This window comes from Pteropus medius, unplaced genomic scaffold, assembly GCF_902729225.1.
Source record: "Pteropus medius unplaced genomic scaffold, Ma_sr-lr_union100, whole genome shotgun sequence".
Lineage (NCBI taxonomy): Eukaryota > Metazoa > Chordata > Mammalia > Chiroptera > Pteropodidae > Pteropus > Pteropus medius.
This window is the reverse complement of record NW_024342475.1, coordinates 5,422,802-5,442,827: the sequence shown is the minus strand read 5'-3', so window position 1 is coordinate 5,442,827 and position 20,026 is coordinate 5,422,802.

The window sequence follows — 20,026 nt, the reverse complement described above, 5'->3', positions numbered from 1 at the left end:
ACTGGAAGAAGGAAGAGGAAAGACGCTGTGCCTCAATGACACTCTGTGCAGCTGCCCAGCCTGGACCACAGATTCCATAGCTCTTTTCTGGGATAAAACAGACTATTAGTAAAAAATAATAGTAACTTCAAGAATAGGAAGTTTCATTAACAATGGCCCCTTAAAATAGGGGTCTGATCTACTGCAGCAGAAGCCTTAAAAAGGATCTGAGCAAATCAGGAGGTAGGGAAATCAGAAGGTAGTCTTCCTAGAGAAGATGATATGGGGGCTGGGTCCTGAAAATTGCAAGACTTTTCAATGTGGAGAACCAGGGAGTGGGTAGAAAATGTCCCCATTCTAAGATTGAATGATATTGCACTGACTCAGGGGGACACTCCTCTGAAGAAGGTGAGCCCAAATACTTTTGTTTATATGGGTTATAACTATGTGAATTATATTAGACCTTAAAATTAAAAATTGTTAACATACTCACTTATTAATTCTTTAAAGAATAACAATAATGAAACCATTAAATGTAAAGATAAACAACGTCTATGGATGAAAACAACCGTATTTTCTAACATATAAAAACGTGAGAAGCGTGACATTAAAGACATTTTGCAAATCTCTTTAATGTCTGGCTTAATAAAAGACAGCTGGATTCTCATATCTGCTTTTGTATTTAATCTATCATGATCTATTGTCTTGGCTTAAGTACAGGGGGAAAAAAAATCTGATCTCACACAGATACAAGGTTTAAGAAGAGAAGAGTACTATAATAGCCTTTACAGATATTCTCTGACACTTCAGCGAAACTCAACAAAGGTTGTTTTGGAAAGGTCAGGTGAAACATAGTACCTGAAATCATATCATTGCACTTTCTGTGCGCTATTTTAAAGGCATTGGTCCATGTTGCACTTGGGTTGGATATTTTATTGGTGCATAATTTAATAAATTGTGCAGTTAACACATTCATATGATATGTTTTAAAAATCACATTTGTTATTATCATCATTGATCTGATCAGAAAACTCTTTAAATATTAGAAAACTGTTAAGCTCACAATGACAGACACCAGGTGCCCAAAGTTCTAATTTTTGCTTTAAACTCAACATTTAGCAACAAATACTGGTCAAGTTTGTACGTGCTTTTGTGTTATGATAAACTCACTTTATTTATTTTGGAGAAAATATCTGCCAGATACTATGTCTAAATAGCCATAGTTTGACTATCAGTTAGTTGTTCTTTCAAGTAAAAACATTGTTCTATTAAAAAAAAAAAGCTACTAGTTTTGCTCACAACTCAATTATTAGTACTTTTCCTTCAACCATCCTATTTTGATTTGCAGCAAAAGTATTTCATGCATACTTCCTATTTCATCACACAGAATAATAAAAAGGACGTACTTAAGGGTAAAGTTTTAATAAAACTTTTTTACTGTTTAATCAAAAACTTATTAAAGTAAAATTATCATTTTAAAAAATTGTATGCCTGTGCTAGTAAAAAATATATTGACTACTAATACAGTTTGGTGCCACTCTCTTGTAAGCAATCAGCAATGTTATTCATCTTTGCTTTTATATCAAGAAGGCAAATGTTAACACAATACAAAAGGCAAATAACATCTTAGTATCATTATAAGAATAGTTGACTTTGATCCTGAAAAGGTCTCAGTGATCCCAAGGGGCCCGGAGCCATACTTTGAGAAGTGCTGCTGTAGAACTATGTATGCATAGAATGTTAGTGTGCATCGAACTCTCCTGCAAGGCTTATTAAAATGCAGATTGCTGGGCCCCACTGCAAGAGTTCTGACTCAGTAAATCTGGGGTGAGCTCAAGAATTTGCATTTCTAATAAGTTCCCAGGTGCTGCTGTTGTCACTGATCTGGAGACCACAATTTGAAAACCACTGCTGTAGGAGAAGGTAAATTCAGTTCTTTAATATACAAGCTATCTCTTATTTGGAAGTTAAGATTCATATCTGTGCAGTTATAAGCATGTTCTACGTCCTTGTACCATCTAGTAATGCTTTTTGCACAAAATTGACATTATATCAATAATTTGGAGACCAAAATAGTTTGAGTAGTGTTATTGTTATTGCAATATCTTTTCAGACTGTCAACTTGGAAGAAGATAGGGTATTGTAAATGTACCATGGACATGTGAGAGTACCTGATGCACCACTTCTAATCAAGGTTCTCATGAGGAAAGATTATGCGTATTATTTCAAGAACAATATAGATTTTCAGCCTATTTCCTGAAATGTTTCTGGAACCAGCAGTGGGGCAATTGCTTCATTATATCTATAGGATTTATAAAAGAATTGTTTTTGAGGGCATGCTGTTTTGCGTAGAGCTCAGATCTCTCTCAATGTCCTCACTTTCCAGTGAAAATGAATGAGCCTGTGATCTTATTTTACCTGTCAAGGAAATCTCACTGAAATAAAGAAGGGCTGCTTATTGGAGTTTCAGAACTGGTCTTCAAGGTGACTGTACCTCAATAATTTTAGGTCATTTTGAATTTAAAAAAAAAAAGTGTGATGAGTGAAGAATGGTAAGGTAGACATGCTCTCATTTCACATATCAAAATAACTCAAAATATCCACACTTTAATTACTTTTGTCAAACTGTATATTTTAGATTCATTGAATTCAGAAAAGGATGGGTAAACATCATGAAAAATTGAAAATGTATTTTATTTCTATAATGATGAAGTAACGTTTCATTTTTCAGTACTCTGCTGTTAGCTGGTTTTTCAAAATTTATTGACATGATATCCCAGTCAGCTCCAATGTCAATCAAATTTACTAAATAATTCATTTTCTGCTAAGGAAAATGACATGAAAGTGCATTATAGTGATAATCAAGTGTATGAATGAATATCAAAAGAAGCAATTTTTAAGTGTCCGGTATTCAATGTGTCACTTTTATTTCACTTATAAACAATATTCCTAGATATTTAACATTCCTTCCCACAGATAAAATTTATATTGGAATAGTACAAATACATTTTTTTAATCCATTGCGGTTAAGTTTTAAGTCATTCATTATACATTTTTTGAATTACAGAAAGATTTAAGTATAAAAGTATGTCGTCAAAGAAAGAGGAGGATGAAATCCTGGTACAAGAAGACGCTAAATCACACATTTTGCTGTAGTGGGTGAATAATTCTTAGGAAAGAATAATGTCCGAGTTCTTAGAATCAATGAAGGTTTTATTTATCTAAAATTATCACCACCAGCATTGACTTTCAGAAAGTCACAGAACTGGAACAGGTCATTCTAGGTACTCTTGCCCGCTTTCAAATGAAAGGACTAAGACACTTTAAATAAGAATAACCCATTATGCTGCCACATTCAATGCAAAGCTCACTAGTTGGTGACATTAATACAATTCATTCACATTCAGTAGATTTATGATTTCTGTGTCTTTCAAATAGAGGTTTGTGCTAAACCATCAGTAGTACTCCCTCACTTATCCTCAATAGAATAACTGAAGGTTTTGCAAGCAGGTAAAATTCTAGTTTTTCCTGAAATGGGCCTATTATGAGGAGATGGTAATCAAAGTGTGTTGGACCTCTCAGTATCATTTTGCTACAGCTTCACCATATAGACCTAGCTTTCTGCATCTAGGATGCCTATACTATATTTGTTCATTTGAAAGCCAGCTCATTTAGGGATGTGTGGGAGAGTTCTAATGAAGCTGAGAAAATACACTGAAATAGCCCCAAACAGTCACTGAATGGCAGCAGCTGTGAACCAGAAGCAATGGAACTAGGTAGGTACACCTCTTTACCAATCTCCCCCTTCTTCACCTGCTGTTTTTCCTTCTGAGACTTGAAGACTTTTGGCAGTAGGCTGAATGTAAAGGGCACCGAATAATTGCTTGGTGGTGATGATTTCTCTGGATTAACTATGTAATTTTCTATCTTTTGGAAGATTGCATTTAAAGCATATGGCTGTGGAGAAGAGAAAAACAAAACAAAACAAAACAAAGAATGCATTCAAGAGGAAAATGAGAACGCTTGGATTCAAAGAGTATGATGTAATGAGATATTCTATGACTGTCAATGGCTGAGCCTCAACTTCCCAGAAATTTACACTCCATGCTTATCATTAGGTATGAGGAGGAAATGCTCAATAATTAAAAAAAATCAACTTTGTAAAAAAATCTTTTAAATGTGTATTTAATGTGTAAGCAGCAGGAAAGAATTTTTGAGAAATAATTCATGTCTATGTGATTCAGAAAATGTAGCAAATTAGTTAATTCTATGAGGAAAAATTAGTAAGACTTGATATTTAGTGTTGGGTAAACCAAAAATAGGCTATTGTCTGTAGTTTTACTTGATATGTGAATGTGTTAACAATTGTCTATTAAGTTGCCTAGAGCTTACTCCTGAGCTATGTGTTATACAGAGCATGAATCAGCTGAAATAATGGTCTTATCCAATTTGAGTTCAATGAATATTGATCTATAACAATACTATCCTAGAAACTGCAGCTAAATTAAATCCTTATTAAGTAATATAGTGAAAGTTAACTTACACTAAGTGATATCAGACATTATGTCTCAGAGAAAATCAGAAAAGCAGAGAATGGAAATCTAAAGCTATAATGATTAATTGTGGGTTTTTTGTGATATAATTAGAGTATTGACTATATGAAAAAAGGTCAGTATCAACTAAAGGATAAATCTGTCAAAAAATACAAAATTATAGTATGCATTGAACTTCTAAAGGAGAGAAATCATGTATCTATCATATTTGCATATTCAATCACCAGAACTGTGTGTTCAATTTCAAAACCTGGAGAGCACACTAGGTTTGTATATTATCTGAAAAAAAATATTTATTAACATTATTGAACTCTTGCTCTGATTCCTATCTATTCTTGGGTTCCCTGAAAACTGCATAGTAAAACTTTAAATTCTGCATAATAAGTTCAAGAATTTTGATCTCTGTGAAACATAATTCTTTCCTTTAGTATTATAACTTGAAATGCTGATTTACACATCAATCTCTTATAAATTTTGTTAGCGTAAATTAATCTTTCAAACCTATACACTTCTAAGTATATTGACAAAAATCAACCTTCTAGACATGTAATCTGAGAACCCAACCCTTTCACATGGTGACCCCATCGAATTCTTTACAACCAGTGAAGTCCTGAAATAGCTGCCTCTTTGTCTTAACTACATCAGTATTTAAATTTTTGCCCTGAAGTCATTATCACCAACACCTAATTACATATCTACACCATATAACTTCTGGAACTCTGGATTAAGAATAAAGTTGGATGTGCCTATGCATTTGGGATGTGAATGTCATTTGTGCACCCTTGGGGTAAGACTTGTGGTTTTGCCACATTTTCTACAAACCTGTCATTGCAAAGATAGTCAGGTCTTCTCTGTTGTCCCATTCCATGGAGGGCTGAGAAAACTGGGCACCTTGGAAGGTAATATCATGAAGTGTGACATGGCTGGCTCTCTAGTCATGGAGCCTTTGGACAAGTCTCTTGAAGGAACTCTTTGGCATGATGGCCACCATGATGCACTGTGCTGTTCCCTTTCTGGGACAGGTCATGGTGAGAGGCAACCCTGAGCAGTTTGTCTCCTACAGATCTACAGAATTAATGGCTGAATATGTTGCTTCTATTACCATGGCAGGAATAGCTGTTCTGTTTCATTTCAGGAAGCCGCTGTTTACAACCCACCAACTGTGTGCTCCTGATGTTTCTTTGGAGTTAACACAGTATGAAGTAGGTCGTGCATCAAGTTAAGGTAAACTCACTGCTCAGAGATCATGGAGTTGTGGCATTTAAGAACCAGTATGGACCAGAGGGATTATCTCGGAGAATGACAAACAGGTTTCAACTCTCAGGCCATTTTCAAACGCTTAATAATAGACACCCACACAGTAGCTGATACTCTTATGTTAAGAAAGTCTGAAGCTCTGTCTAGAAAGTGCCCTGTTAATTCATTGCATCAGTCACATGTGCAAAAGGCACTTCTTGAAATATCTTCCAAGTACAAACCATTCCTAATCTAATTCAAGTCTCTCACTTTACAGTCGGGGAAATTGACATTTAAAGGGAAGAACTGCCTATTTTCTTGTTTATCTCTCCACAATAAGTCATTCTGAGAAGAGAAAAGAATTATTGATGTCCTAACCTTGAGAACACCTGATCTTTCATTATCCCCTTCACTATAAAGAATTAAAAAAAAAAAAAATCATTTCTTAGGAGAAATTCTATTAAATCTGGATAGGTTGACATTATAAAGACCTGGAGCTATAGCCTGGACCTGAGTCGTAGTGAATATTTGGAAGAAAGATTTTAAATCTAATAAATTGCATCATGTTTAATTCAGATCCTACAGATTACTAAAATTAATTGGCAACAGATAATGTGTGATGAGGAAATTAGGGACAATTTTTGAAAAACTTTGGGGGTATGTGGAAGTTACCTATTTGATGAAGGGTTTTGAATGCCATGGAGGATTTTAGAATGACTTAAATAGACCAGGGTTTCTCAACCTCAACCTCAACAATATTGAAATTTTGGACCACATAATTCTTTAGAGGCATCCCTGGCCTCTATTGACTAGATGTAGGAAGCACTCCCTGCCCAAATTGTCAAAACCAAAAATGTGTCCCAACATTTGAGGGAATGAAAACACCTCAAGTGTGAGAGAACCACTGATCTAACTATATCAGTAGTAGAAGTCTCTGGGAATTGTTAAGAAAGGAAGAACCTGATGAGAGTTTTAGGGAAGAGTAATCTGTCATTATAGTATGATGGATTCTTTATTTAAACTTTATAGCTTACCTATTTATATGGTATTTTAGAGTATCCTAAGTGGATGGTTTAAAAGGAATTTAGTGGAGAAAGAAATGTCTTTTAGGATACCATTTTATTCAATTTTTTTGTTCATTTAAAAATTGATTGATCAACCAATATGCACCAGACACTGAGAATGGTAGGGTGATCAGAGGTGTGGTTCCTGCACATATAGAGTTTACAGACTACAGGGGCAGGCAATTAAAAAAGTAATTACAATGGAGCAATGGTTCTTAAGAGTTAGCAGAATTCGATTTATCTGGAGGGATTAGTCCTCTGGATAGCTGGATTCCTCTCTCAGAGCCGTTGATGCAGTAGGTCTGAGGTGGAGCCAGAGAATTTGAATTTTGACAATTCTCAGGTGACTTTACTGCCCACGGATCCATACTTTGAGAATGATGGCAATAGATATGCTATACTGAAGCCATGGCCAGCTGCAATGGGAACTTGCGTATAAGCCACCTTGAAGGATGTGTGGGGTCTGGCTAGATGAAAGGCGGGATGGAGACTTTGAGGCCAAGGGAGGAAAGTTCCAGACATAGGCCTAAAAGTGAGAGTCAGTAAGGCACATAAAAAGTTAAGGTTTTGAACAGAAAGCTGTTACTAAAGCTTTTAACACTGTGTCACTGTTAGTCACAGTATGAACTTTAAGCTCGGCAAATATAAAGCTGTGTTTTGTGGCCATGAAAATACATACAATTATATTAGGAAAAAACTTTTGTCACAACATTGATCACACTGAATTTATTTGTATGGCTTTCTAATTGGACTGAACATGGAGGTTAGGTCAAGTTTATTATTTTATGCCAGCCCCAGGCCAATGCCTGGCACAGGAAGTTATCCTCTTGCCTGTACAGCACTAGAAACATAGTGATCACATTTTTTGCTTTATATTTTTGTTTTCTAGTCTTTATACCCAATATTTTTATATTCAGGTTGCAACTTTAAAAATACTAACATAGTCATGATTTCCTGAAAGTATATTAATACATACCTCCTCCTATCATTTCACTTTCTCATTGTTATGGGAATCTTGTCCACAGGGTTTTATAAATTGAAAAGGATGCCAAAAAAATCATAGCAAACTCTTAGATATATTAACTTTTAAACATAGAGTCTTTAGAAGTGACTTCAGTGATCATCTTGTCCAATATCCTCCATATGACAGCTGACAAACAGCCTGATAAGGTTCAATAATTTCACTCAGAGCACACAACTAAATATGGTAAGAACTGGGATATAAATCCAGGTTTTCTTAAGCCCAATAAAGTGTTCTCATCTTTCTTTGTCAAATTGGTCATATCAAGAAATAAAATTGTGTATAATTTGATAAGATATGTTAGTTACTGCTGGCAACTAACTCCTAAAAAATTTTTCAGCTTCTAAACAGGGTTAGATCTGCTATAAAAGGAGTTATCTTCTCCCCCATCTGTTAAGGCCCTTCACGTGTAGATATCCACAGGTAGATAAGAGGAGAAGTCCTATTGTCCCTGGAGAAGACAAATCACAGTCTCCATTCTTTGAAATATGTGTTCCTGGGGAGTAGAAAGGATGCTTTAAGGATATTGGGATGTAGTATTCTGTTCCTACCTTATATACACAATCTTTATCAACCTTATTCTTATTAGAATGTAGAGCTTCTGATAGCTCGCTTAAATTGTTCTTCGTTCCGAATACTTTATAGCTGTCTTTCAATTCTCTAAAAGGTTGATTTTGTAATATTTTGGTTGAGAAAGTATTCTTTTAAATGATTGCAGTTAAGAGTATCTCAAACTGTCAAGATAATAATTGCACTTTGCACTTGTCAAGAGTTTTTCCTCACCAGAGATCATGGATTTTTCCAATGTGCCCTTCAGAATCCACAGAACAACCCAGTTGAACTCAAATTTCATCTTATGTGTCTGAAAGCGAATCCTTTGCTCATAATCTGACCGCATTTTGCCTCTTCACTTCCTTCATTTGAAAGTGAAGCATTTTTGTTAAATCTCTTATGGCATTTCCATGTGAATATTAAAATCTGATACTTTTGGAAATTGGCAAGGTTGCTTTATAACATCCAATCATAAGCTTTGCTTTTGAAATTCAATAATTGAAACATTTTCTCTTGCATCTTTGATTATCTTGTTCTCCCAAGCATTGTGTGAATTTCTTTAAATGCACTTGCTTTAGATGAATCTTATAAAAATGCTCTATCAGTGTGTTGTAAAACAATGTGGTTTCAAATGGTGGAAAAGGCGTTGAGAGAACAAAGTCCTTTTCCAGCTCTTTGCTTCATTAAACAGTCTGAAGGGGCTATCTAAAGGGCAAAGCCTTGAATGGTTAGGTTATCACAACAAAAACCTCAGCCCCAAAGAAACTACTTCAGCTAAGAGATCCCTTGCTGCCTGTATGTAGATGATAAAAAGAACAAAAAGCTCTAGTCCATTCAAAGAGGAAGCATTCACCAGCCAGGCTGCGCTTAAAACACAACAGAGTTGAGGATAAAATTTACCCAGTGTCATTGAAAATTTAGAAAAAAAATCACTTCCAATTGGGGCAGATTGATTTTGTGAGTGGATGCATCAAGGTAATTAGTGTATATATCACAATCATGAAAGAGGTCTGTCCTATCTTGATTATAGATACAAAGACAGATATGGATAAGGGATAACAGTGTGGGTCTTTGAATAAGCAGCATGTGTTCTATTCCCTGGCTATATTCTTGTTACTAATAAAATAAATTGTAAGGTGACCAAAGACAGAATAATTTTCACTAATAGTAAATCCTGCTCAGAAAATACATTCTGATAAGTATTATGAGCTTTAGAATTCCACCATTCTAAGCATGTCGTAAATGAGATAAGAAGAAAGCTTTATTGCTCACTGTTGCAGGTAGACATTTGACTAGCTTTTTGCCAAGTTAACATAAATTGTAAAATCTTTTGATCTTCTTTCGGTAAGATAGAAAAAATGAATTACAAGTATTTATATAGAGTCTAATTCTCAGGCAGAATGTCTGTAAAATATAGAGAACTACGTAGTAAATAATAAATTGCTGGCAATATTTCAAATAGAAAGACTTGTTATCCAATTTCCACAACAAACAAAATTCATGCTGGAAAATACTTTAAATATATATATATAATGTCTTTTTTTTTTATTCATGGGGAATTACCCTGTCTTTGATATTAATCATTAATTTAATTTATAATTATAATTTCTAAAAAAAAATTTAGAACTTTTTTTATACTAATCAGAGTTTCATTATTAATAGATCCTTATAATTACTGTTTATTATGAGAGCATAGGCAGGAGTCAGCCCGTTGTTAGGCACTAAGTCTTCTCTCAATGATATTTGCTGTCAGGATACAGAATAATGCAATTGAGGAAAAAATAAAGTTGTTTTTGAGTCTTATTCTCATATATAAGTCTTCCAAAAATAAAACTTTTTATTTTATTTTTTTGTGGTGTGGAAAAGTGTCGAGAAAATAGATGATACACAAATTGAAATACAAAAAAAATTAGAGTGTTATTTGTTTGCTTGCTATTAAAAAATAAAACACACACATTTACACTGCAAAAGCATTCTACTTAGTGCTAAACACTTCAGTGCACCCACCCGAGCACACCCAATTCTCCTCTTTTATTCTTAAAGTTCTCCTGATGCTTTTATATTGTTCCCACTTCAGATGCTCTATATAGCTGAGAGTAAATTGAACTGAAATGGAATTCTTAGTAGGCATAATTTTCTCCACCTTATAAAGAAGAATTCTAGGCCAGAATCTGATGAGCTGATCTTATTGCTTCTGCAACAGTTAGATAAGCTTAGCACTGATTCACCCATTGCTAGAATAGACTCAGCTAGAGAAAATCAAGCCTTAGCTTGTATCAAATGCACTTATCCCATTTACATATATTTCTGTTTTCTTTAAGTCAAAATCTAATTTATAAAAAGCATCATTTTCAATCTCATATTGTACTAATCATTAGGAAGTTCTGGCTGTAATGCTCATTTGAAGTCATTGGGTCTTTGACGCAAATGTCCGCCACAGGTTTTTTTTTTTTTTTTTTTTATTGGTCTCACCTTCTTGGACCTTAATGTGATTTTATTGATAAACATAAAATACTTAACTGAAGATCTGTGTTATGCTCATAGGAGCAGAGATACTGCTTCTGGAGCCATCTCACTTTGGTAGTTCAGCTAGGCAAATACCGCTTGCCTTGACATCCTGGCATTCTGATGTGACTACATCAAATCTCCTGTAAACTCAGAAATCTAGTTGGGCTGGGGCTCTTTCAGGTCATATTTGTTTCTCCTAGGATCAACCATATTGGTCACTTCTTTAATATTCATCATTCTGTATAGAATGTGTTGGGGAAAAGGTAGAAATGATGTTGAAAGCTTGAGCACAAATATAATGAGGTTGTGATGAAGCAATTTACCAGCACAATGCATGGCACAGAGTTGGAGACAAATAAATGCTTGCTAAATGGAATTGGTTGGCAATATTGCCATTTTGGAGTGTCTCTTCACTTGCAATTTCATGCATCTCATAGGGCACAGCTCTGTTATTCGACCCATTTTTTTCCTTCTGCGTGTTGTCATGAAATGAATCAAAGTATTAGATTTGGTTCACCATACTCAATAACATAAAAGAAGATCAATCAATCATAAATCAACCAATCCTGTCTCATAGAGAATGGTCTATGACTCATCTCAACATAGATTCCCAAGAGGACTAAATTTGAAGTGAAGAAAGGTAGAGAAGATCCATTAGATTATTTTATAGGCTTTTGCTCTCATTTTTCCCCATTGTGTTCAGTACATGATTATCATTAATTTCATCCTGTTTTCTTTAAGGCCAAAGACATGCGATATCCTACTTATAGTTTTATTGCAGTACACTTAATTTTTATATTTAATTAACAAAGTGGCAATAAAATTGAAACCAAATTTATGTAGCCAGGCTGAGACTGTGCCTGAAATGTTTATAGTTTTGTGTCAGCCAAATGAAATATGATGTTTGACAAAATCCTCCTTATGATATATGACACTTAGATTTGCTATGGCACATTTCATCATCCTAAAATATGATTTATATTGTATTCTTCATCATTAAAATAAAATCCTGAATAAATCCCCTTTACTAGAGATTTAGATCCTTCACCTTGTTAATGATCTTCTATGGCTGAGAAGAGTGACTGCTAATAACTATTCTATGTAAATTATAATGTAGTCATAAATAATTATCTTCAAAGGTTATATACATGGTGATTTTGTTCCCATTTGAAATTATGAGGATAAATGTAAGAATATACAGAGAAAGGATTTCCAGTATTTATTACATAGATAATTGGATGATTCTATCAAATGAAACATGCTTTTTTTAAAAATACCACAAAGTCTACAGAGCCTTTTACTACCTACTGCAGACTATCTTTGAGTGTCATGCAACCTATCTTTCTTCCTCACCTCCATGGGGCCATATTCAGTCTGTTTTCAAAATTTCTTTACTCAGCCACATTACTCGCTAATTTCAAAACATTTTTGCCTTCATTCTAGCCACTCCTGTGCCTCAGAGAGCTTCCTTTTATTCTTTATTGCTTAATGAACTTCTGCTCAACTCCATTGAAATATTTTCTCTCCATAGAAGCCTTCCCTACATCACGGAAACAAAATTGAGCACTCCTTCTTGTGAACTCCTCTAGTAATGTGTATGTTTTTTAGCACATTCAGTAATGTTTGTTTACATGCCTCATTCCTCCAGGGCAGACATTTGTCATGTTAATTTTTGTGGTCATAGCACCTGGTAAAATGTCTCACATTAGCCACTCAATAGGCAGTTTGATGAATGAATGAATGAATGAATGAATGAATGAATGAAAATGTAATGATTGTAAAAATATTTAAAGAAAAGAGCTAGTAGTATTAGCATTAATTTCTATAATTGTTGCTCAGTTTTAACTCTCCTAAATGTGTGAGCTGTTTGGTTGCTGCTGGCCACCTAATACAGCTATAGCTCTGGTACAGGAAAAGTACTCTCATGATTTTTTGCTTGCTTTGACTTTCCCATAAGAATGAGAACTTCTTACAGTTAGAATCTTTGACTTGGACTTCCCTGTATCCCAGTCTACATAGTATATGGCAAGGAGCAGGTTCTCAATAAATATTTGTTGAATGCATAAACACCCAGTCCTGATTCACTGCTGATTCAATGTGTACTTCAAAAAGGCCCTCTATCTAAGTATTCCAAATATTTCAGTAACGATGGCAAAACAGATATTTACCTGATGACGGATACCTTGCTGATCCACCTTTCAGGATAGCCTATGGCCATCCTGGTGGTTTTTTTTCTGGCAGGGCACAACACAAAGCCCTGATAGGTAAAAATATCAAGTCGATTCATTTTACATAAAATAAAACTCAAGTAATTTTTTAGCAACTGTTAACATTCCCAGAAGAGTGTCTGGTACTAAGGGTATATGAGAACTAAAGTCATAATCACTGCCAGCAACACCTGCAGGTAATGATCTTTATATAGTCTCTTAAAATATAGACTGCTTTAGTAATTTATACTATAAAATCATGAAAATTAGAAAAATCTTGAAAGTATTCAGAAAGTGGTATTATTGTGATGCTCAGCCTAAAATTTTCAATTTGTGAACTATTTTGCCACCTATCAGGAAATAGTTTGAAAGATTTCACTTTAAATCTCCTGGATATTTGATCCACTAATTATATATTTAAGTATCATATAGACATGGCCAAATCCTAATTTTAAGTTTACTAACTTCAGATAGCGTTTACTCCCTCTTTTATATCTGAGAGGATAATACTGAGGATGTTTACTCAGAGAAGCGAATATACCAAAAACAAAATCATTATTCTTGCTTTGTTGGAAGATACAATCAACTTTGGCTTCTCTTGTAACATTCATGGTAATTTAACTTTTGGACAGAGAGAAATGCGAACATTTCAGAAATAAAGCTAATTTTTGAAAATATACACTAAAATGCATGATTTTGGAGACACCATATGATGATTATTATATAAAGGCTAAATGTCAGTTCATCTTGGCTAAGTCCCACCCAGCTACAGATGCTCTTCAGCCTGCAGGACCATTCCACAAAGAGTGGGGTTGAAAGTTAGTCTCTGCTCATGACTTCCCTTTCAGGAGTCTGGGCAGAGCCCCTGTACACACCCTGTTCATCAAGTTATAACCTCGCCCCTCTATTTCACTATTTTTGTTTAGTCTGGAGCTGAGTGTTTGTCTTGGTTTCCTGTCTTGTACCTTTATTCCCTTCTGAGAATGAAATTCTGCCCTGGATTCCAGCTGACTTGGGTTTAGCTGGCAAAGCGCTTCTCCTCGGGGACTGGATTGTTGCCCATCTCCCCAGCCACTCACTGCTTCAAACCACATCATTGTCTCTGGAGAAAGGATCCTAGAGAAGAATGGTTGTGTCTTGTTCATTGTCTTCCTTATGCCTAGCATTTCATCTCTACAGAGTATATGACAATTATCTGGTCAATGAGTAAAAGAATACATTGAGTCTCTTTCCTGCCAAAATAACAACCGTACTTCCACTACATATTTCTTCTCTTTACATTCGACTTTTTCACAAGAGTCACCTTCAATCTCTCCACTTCCCGTTGCAAAGGTAATAAAGTCTCCTAGAAGTCTTATGCTTTAGATTTCTCTTATGGTACCCATCTGTCAGATTAGTCTTCTCATATATAGAAGGAAATAGAGAATGAAATCTATTTTGTGCCATAACTTGGGAAATTTTTATTTGTACTGCTAGTCATCCACCTTGGGCCTCAGTTCTATAGCCATGATCCTTAACTCTGTTTGGTTTATTCATATTTCCAAACCATCACTGTCTCTCACTCTAGGAACCATAGACAATTATTCTTGGATCTGAATCTGCCTCAGATGAGGCCAAGGTTGCAAACTAGAGTTCCACAGTAGTTTTCAGGCTTTATAGGACTCTCTGGAGAAGTGGATACTTCTCTCATGCAAAGAGAAGACAAGAGTAGGTAAAAAAAGGTTGAGAGCTTTTGTGTTAAATAATTAATCTTCATAGGATCAATCTCATCTGAAATATAGATATTATAAAGTTCATCTTAAAAGTTTTGTGGTTGATAGCTAATAAAGTATTAAGCAAAATCATTGTGAAATGTTATTCAAATTAGGCTAATATCGAAAGTCTACCAAAGAGTCTACAAAATTCATTCATTTCATTACAAATTATCTTAAATATGAGATCGAATATATACTTATAAAAAAAACTCTAAAAATTTTGTGTACAGAGTGAAATGATACTAGACTAATTGAAATAGTTTTAACCATTAATTTTCCAAGACTTTAAATGTTTAATTTAAGTGTAAGCAATTAGGGGGAAAAGTTCATAAACATCTTATGTTTCCATTGATTTAATCATAGGGTAGAATTCTTTTTCTTTATCTGTTACTAATTTTGAAATAAAAGTGCTTTTTTTCTTCACACAACAGCAAAGAAAATTGTTTAACATTTAAAAACTTTTCATCTTTCTTTCACTTTAGCATAACAGCACCTACAGTGAGGAAAAAAAAAAAATCAACACTGCATTGAATGAAAAGTGGTTGAGCAGACATATAAGTAAGCTCTGGTTCTTACTGGTACATTCTTTCACATGAGGAAATGGACTATTTCATGGCTTCAACTTGATCCTTTAATTTGTCACGCGGACAAGAATTTGCGATTGATTAAGACCAAGATATAACGAAGTGTTTACCACTATACTTCATAAAACTAAAACCTACATCCTAGGAGGTTTGGGAGGTGAGGGGAGAGGAAGATGAATGCTCGAGAGGCTAATGCATACCAGGTACCACACCACTATGTGCATAAATCAGTCTCATTTCCGTTTTTATCCCAATCCTAAAGACAGATATTAATTTCCTCATTTTACAAATGACCTAACTGAATCTCAAAGAGATTTCAGTAACTGTAACATTACCTAAGTAGCCAGGAAATATCAGAGTAGAGTTGAACTCAGGCCTGAATGTTGCTACATCCAACCTCTGTTTACAATATTGTGCTGCTGCCATTTCTTTCCCACCCATTCATTTCTTAACCCCACAACATAATCTTAAAGTTTCTGTTCACACTTTGTCACTGAAACAGCCTTCTCCAAGGACATCGACAGCCCTCAAACTCCAAACTAGTTCGTCTCCTATCAGTTTTTGTTCTCTGTGATAGATGAGCAGCATGGCATCCTATTGACCTGACTGCTCCTTCTTCCAACTCTTCTGTTTTTAGCAACTAAGAAAATATTTTTCCTCCTCTATTATCTACTTGTTTCTTGGGTCACATCTATTGTGACTTCCACAGTCTCCTGTTTCTTAAAGTAGGCATTTACCAAGACTTGATACTGAAATTGGTTCTTTTTCCCTTTAATTTCTTCCTTGACAACTCAACCTCATAGAATCAGTCATCAAATTTGTGTAGATAACTCCATAATTTCAACTTATAATATATTCACTTTGGAATATCTCTATCTAAATGTCCTCTTCTCATGTCTGTTTGTTTTAATTAGCTGATACACTTTTAATGTTTTGAACTTGTCTCATTTGTATAATACACACTCTTCATTTTGCTGCAGACCTTGCCACTCTATTACTTATATTAAACTGATTCACACATTTGTATTAACTGGTAGACATGCAGGCATCTAAGTTTGTGATCTTTCTAAAATCAACTTTTCAAATGTCAATTCCTCTAACTTAGAGGTCACAACTCCTGTCCATGGGCCAGATCTAGCATGCTGCCTGCTTTTATAAATAAAGTTTTTTTTAGAGCTCAGACATGATCATTTGTTTTCATATTGCCTATTACTATTTTTTTTTACTATGACCACAAAATTATTTGTTATGTGGTCTCCCATGGGAAACATTTGCCAATTCCAGATCTTAATACTGTTCCAAACTTCTTTATTTTGAGTGACATACTATCGTTCTTGCTATATTCAGTTAAAAACTGTATGTTATCATGATTTTTACATCTCTTTTATTTCTGATCACAAAATTCTGTAAATATCTTTCTTTTTAAAGTCTGTCACATCCTATTCTTCTGTTTTTTTTTCATACTCATCACATTAGTCCACATCATAATTATAAAGGTCCTTCAACTAATTCCTCTACTTTTACATTTGCCCTCTTGCCCATCGTCTGATGCACTTTTATTAATTTTCCTAACTTCACAAAATCATCTTTCCTTCAAGACTTTAAGGGGTACTCATAAGACTATATCACAGATTTACCTTATTACATAATGTTTCATCACATAAAGCTTCATTGATCACCAGCCTACACATGCCTTAACACTTAACACATGTGCTAAATGAGAGCAGTGGAGAATAAATAACTTGTCTAAAATCATAGATCCTGGCCATGGCAGAATTGGAATTATAATTCAAGTCTCTTGGCTCTCAATACAAACCTTTTTACTATTTGGCCCTTGTACACACCTGTCTGACCTTAGTGAAGTTGCTAAAGGTCTCCTATCATCATCTTAAAGGAATCTATAGTTCTGGAAAATATTTCCATTTCCCACTTTTGTATTTTAATTTTAGTTTTTGTTCCTGAATACTACCCTCCCTCTACTTTGTAACCTTTAATAGGCTACCTCAAAACCTTTTCCTCTGTGAATCTTGTATGAGTTTTCTACTTTCTCATGTTCTCTACTTCCCATCCTGTGAGATTTATTGTTTATAGCAATACTAGAAACATATCTGATTCTTGTTATTTATATTTTTGCCAAATACATTAAGTCTTTCTAACCATAATATAAGCCTACTTCTTCTCTAGGTAGGAGATCCATTGTTAGGATTGAAGTGAAATGAGTTTTTATGGGGCATGCCAGAACCTAGGAACCCAAAGCACTAGTGGGATAGGAGAAAGAAGCCAGGCTGAAAGAGATGCGGAAGATCAAGGCTAACCATCAGAGCATGTCCCTGAGGAGGGCGATCTGAAAGTTTCCTCTGGCAAGTGTTTGTAGACACATAGGTTCCATTTGAGTTGAGAACACACCTACAGACACTGCATGTGCAGAATATCTGGGGTCAGGTGGGACAGCACCTCTCCTCAAGAGGCAGCTTGAGGTCAAGCATAGAAGATGGAGCTAAGACATAGGTATAGTATAATGCAGGAAACTAGCTCTGGGTGCTTGGGGTTATGGAATTAATCTCAACATTAATCCCAACAAGGAATAAGAATGCTGAACTGAAAACAGAGCCAGAAGTCTAGTTATAAAGACTGGTCCAGTGTGCTGGGTATCAGGAGGGTCCTGTGATTTTGTGAGAATATGGGTTTCTAATCATCATAGAACAGCAAGACCCATGATGGGTCTGAGAAGACTGATGCACAAGTTGCCTTGGTCAGTTATGGCTCGTGAATTAGGGTGTTAAAGCTTTTTGTTGAAGCTTAGAATGCCCACTCATAAGAGGGTCCAGGAAAGACAGGCATCAAGGTCCTTCTATAATGCCTCTTGATCTTGAGCACTTGTCACTGTGTTTGACTCGTATTAGCCTCTCAACATATTCGTTGCTGCTGCTGAAGAGAATCACAAGTTATTGTGTGTTTACTTAATGTACTTACAGAGAGCAATGGCATGGAGGGCAGGGAGGCAAAGGGGGAATGGAGACGGAGCGACAGGTACAGATGGGGGTGAAATGTCGATGCTTTGAAACTGCTTATATTAGACTGAGCAGTGTGTAGCAGAGAAGAAACTCTTCATTATTCTGCATTAAAGACAGACATTATTAACAGTGAAAATGAAAGAAAGGAATAGAAAAAGGGCATTGGAAGAAGACAGTAAAAGATCTCCAAGGCCAGAAACTATCATTCAGTCATCTTCAGAACAGGATTAGCCCATCCCTGGTAGATGCCTGAAAATATTATACCTAGTTAATAGAAAAAGAAAACAGCTTTATATGATGGGGAAAAGGGATATCCAGAAGGAAGTGGTAGTATGGAGACTGACCACCATTTGAGGGAATATGCTGAAGAAATGTGTCTAGCACAACAAATTCATATCCAGTTAGAGAAAGAGCAAGGATTCTGTAGGTAGAAAATGTGCCAACTTCTTCAATCTGATGACATCTATTTAGATAGCAAACAGCATCACTGGGAGAGGCTAGATGGCCTTAATTATGGCCACTCGCCAAGCCCTAGGTGGATCTCAGAACCGTTTCATCTTTTTTTGGCTTGTAGTCACCTGTTACTGAACAGCATTTCCTATGAGAAAAGCAATTGGGACATATGATCAGACAAGAAAGCAATATCTTTCACTTAAAGAAATGAGAAGCTTTCATGGTGGCTTCTGCTTATCTAAATAATAGATTAACATTAAGGTGAGATAGGAAACATCCTGCTTGGCTTAGAATCCTATTTTAAGGTAACTTTAAGATCCGTTAATATTGAAATTCCACTGACATTTTTTGAGCAAAATGGAACCTAAATTCAGTCCCGTGGAATCTCCTGCAGCCCTCCCACTCTGAAAGCCTACTCCAAATAAAACTCACAGAGTGTTTATTTAAACTATATTCTTTTATAACAAACTGGAATTTATTCTTAGAGCTGCTGATTGAATGCTTTAATTTACAGATGGGTTCCCAAAGCTTTGTAAAGCCACCAGATGCAAAGAAGAGTGTCCGCATCATCGTGCTCAGCCTTTTTAATGCAGGCAATATTGTAAACAGCACTCTGGGGGAAGGTTTCAGAAGTGCATTTAATTGCATTTTCCACTTCTCGTAACAGCAAGGGATTAAGCTGAGATGGAACGTAATGGAACCTGCTCCATCCTGTCACCTAAAAGAGGGTAGAGGAGAGGAATGCACAAAGGTGAACTTGTTGGGAAGAAATGCCATCACCTTTATTTGAATATATTCATGAAAGATCTAGAACAAATACATTGACTTATATTTTATGTTTTCTGGTGGTCAGTTTACAGTGACAAACATCCAAAGGTAACTCACATTTATTAACAAATGACATTCATCTCTCATAATGGAATCTTGATTTCAGAAATAAATTCTAATATGTATTTTATATGCAGCAGCCATTAAATTATTTATATCTTATTGATCCATACAATATATAATAAAGAGTATATGGACTAGAGAAGCAACTGTGTTTTTTCCTATTTGCTGAACTTTCTGTTTATTCAGGCTGCTGTAATATAATGAGGCATA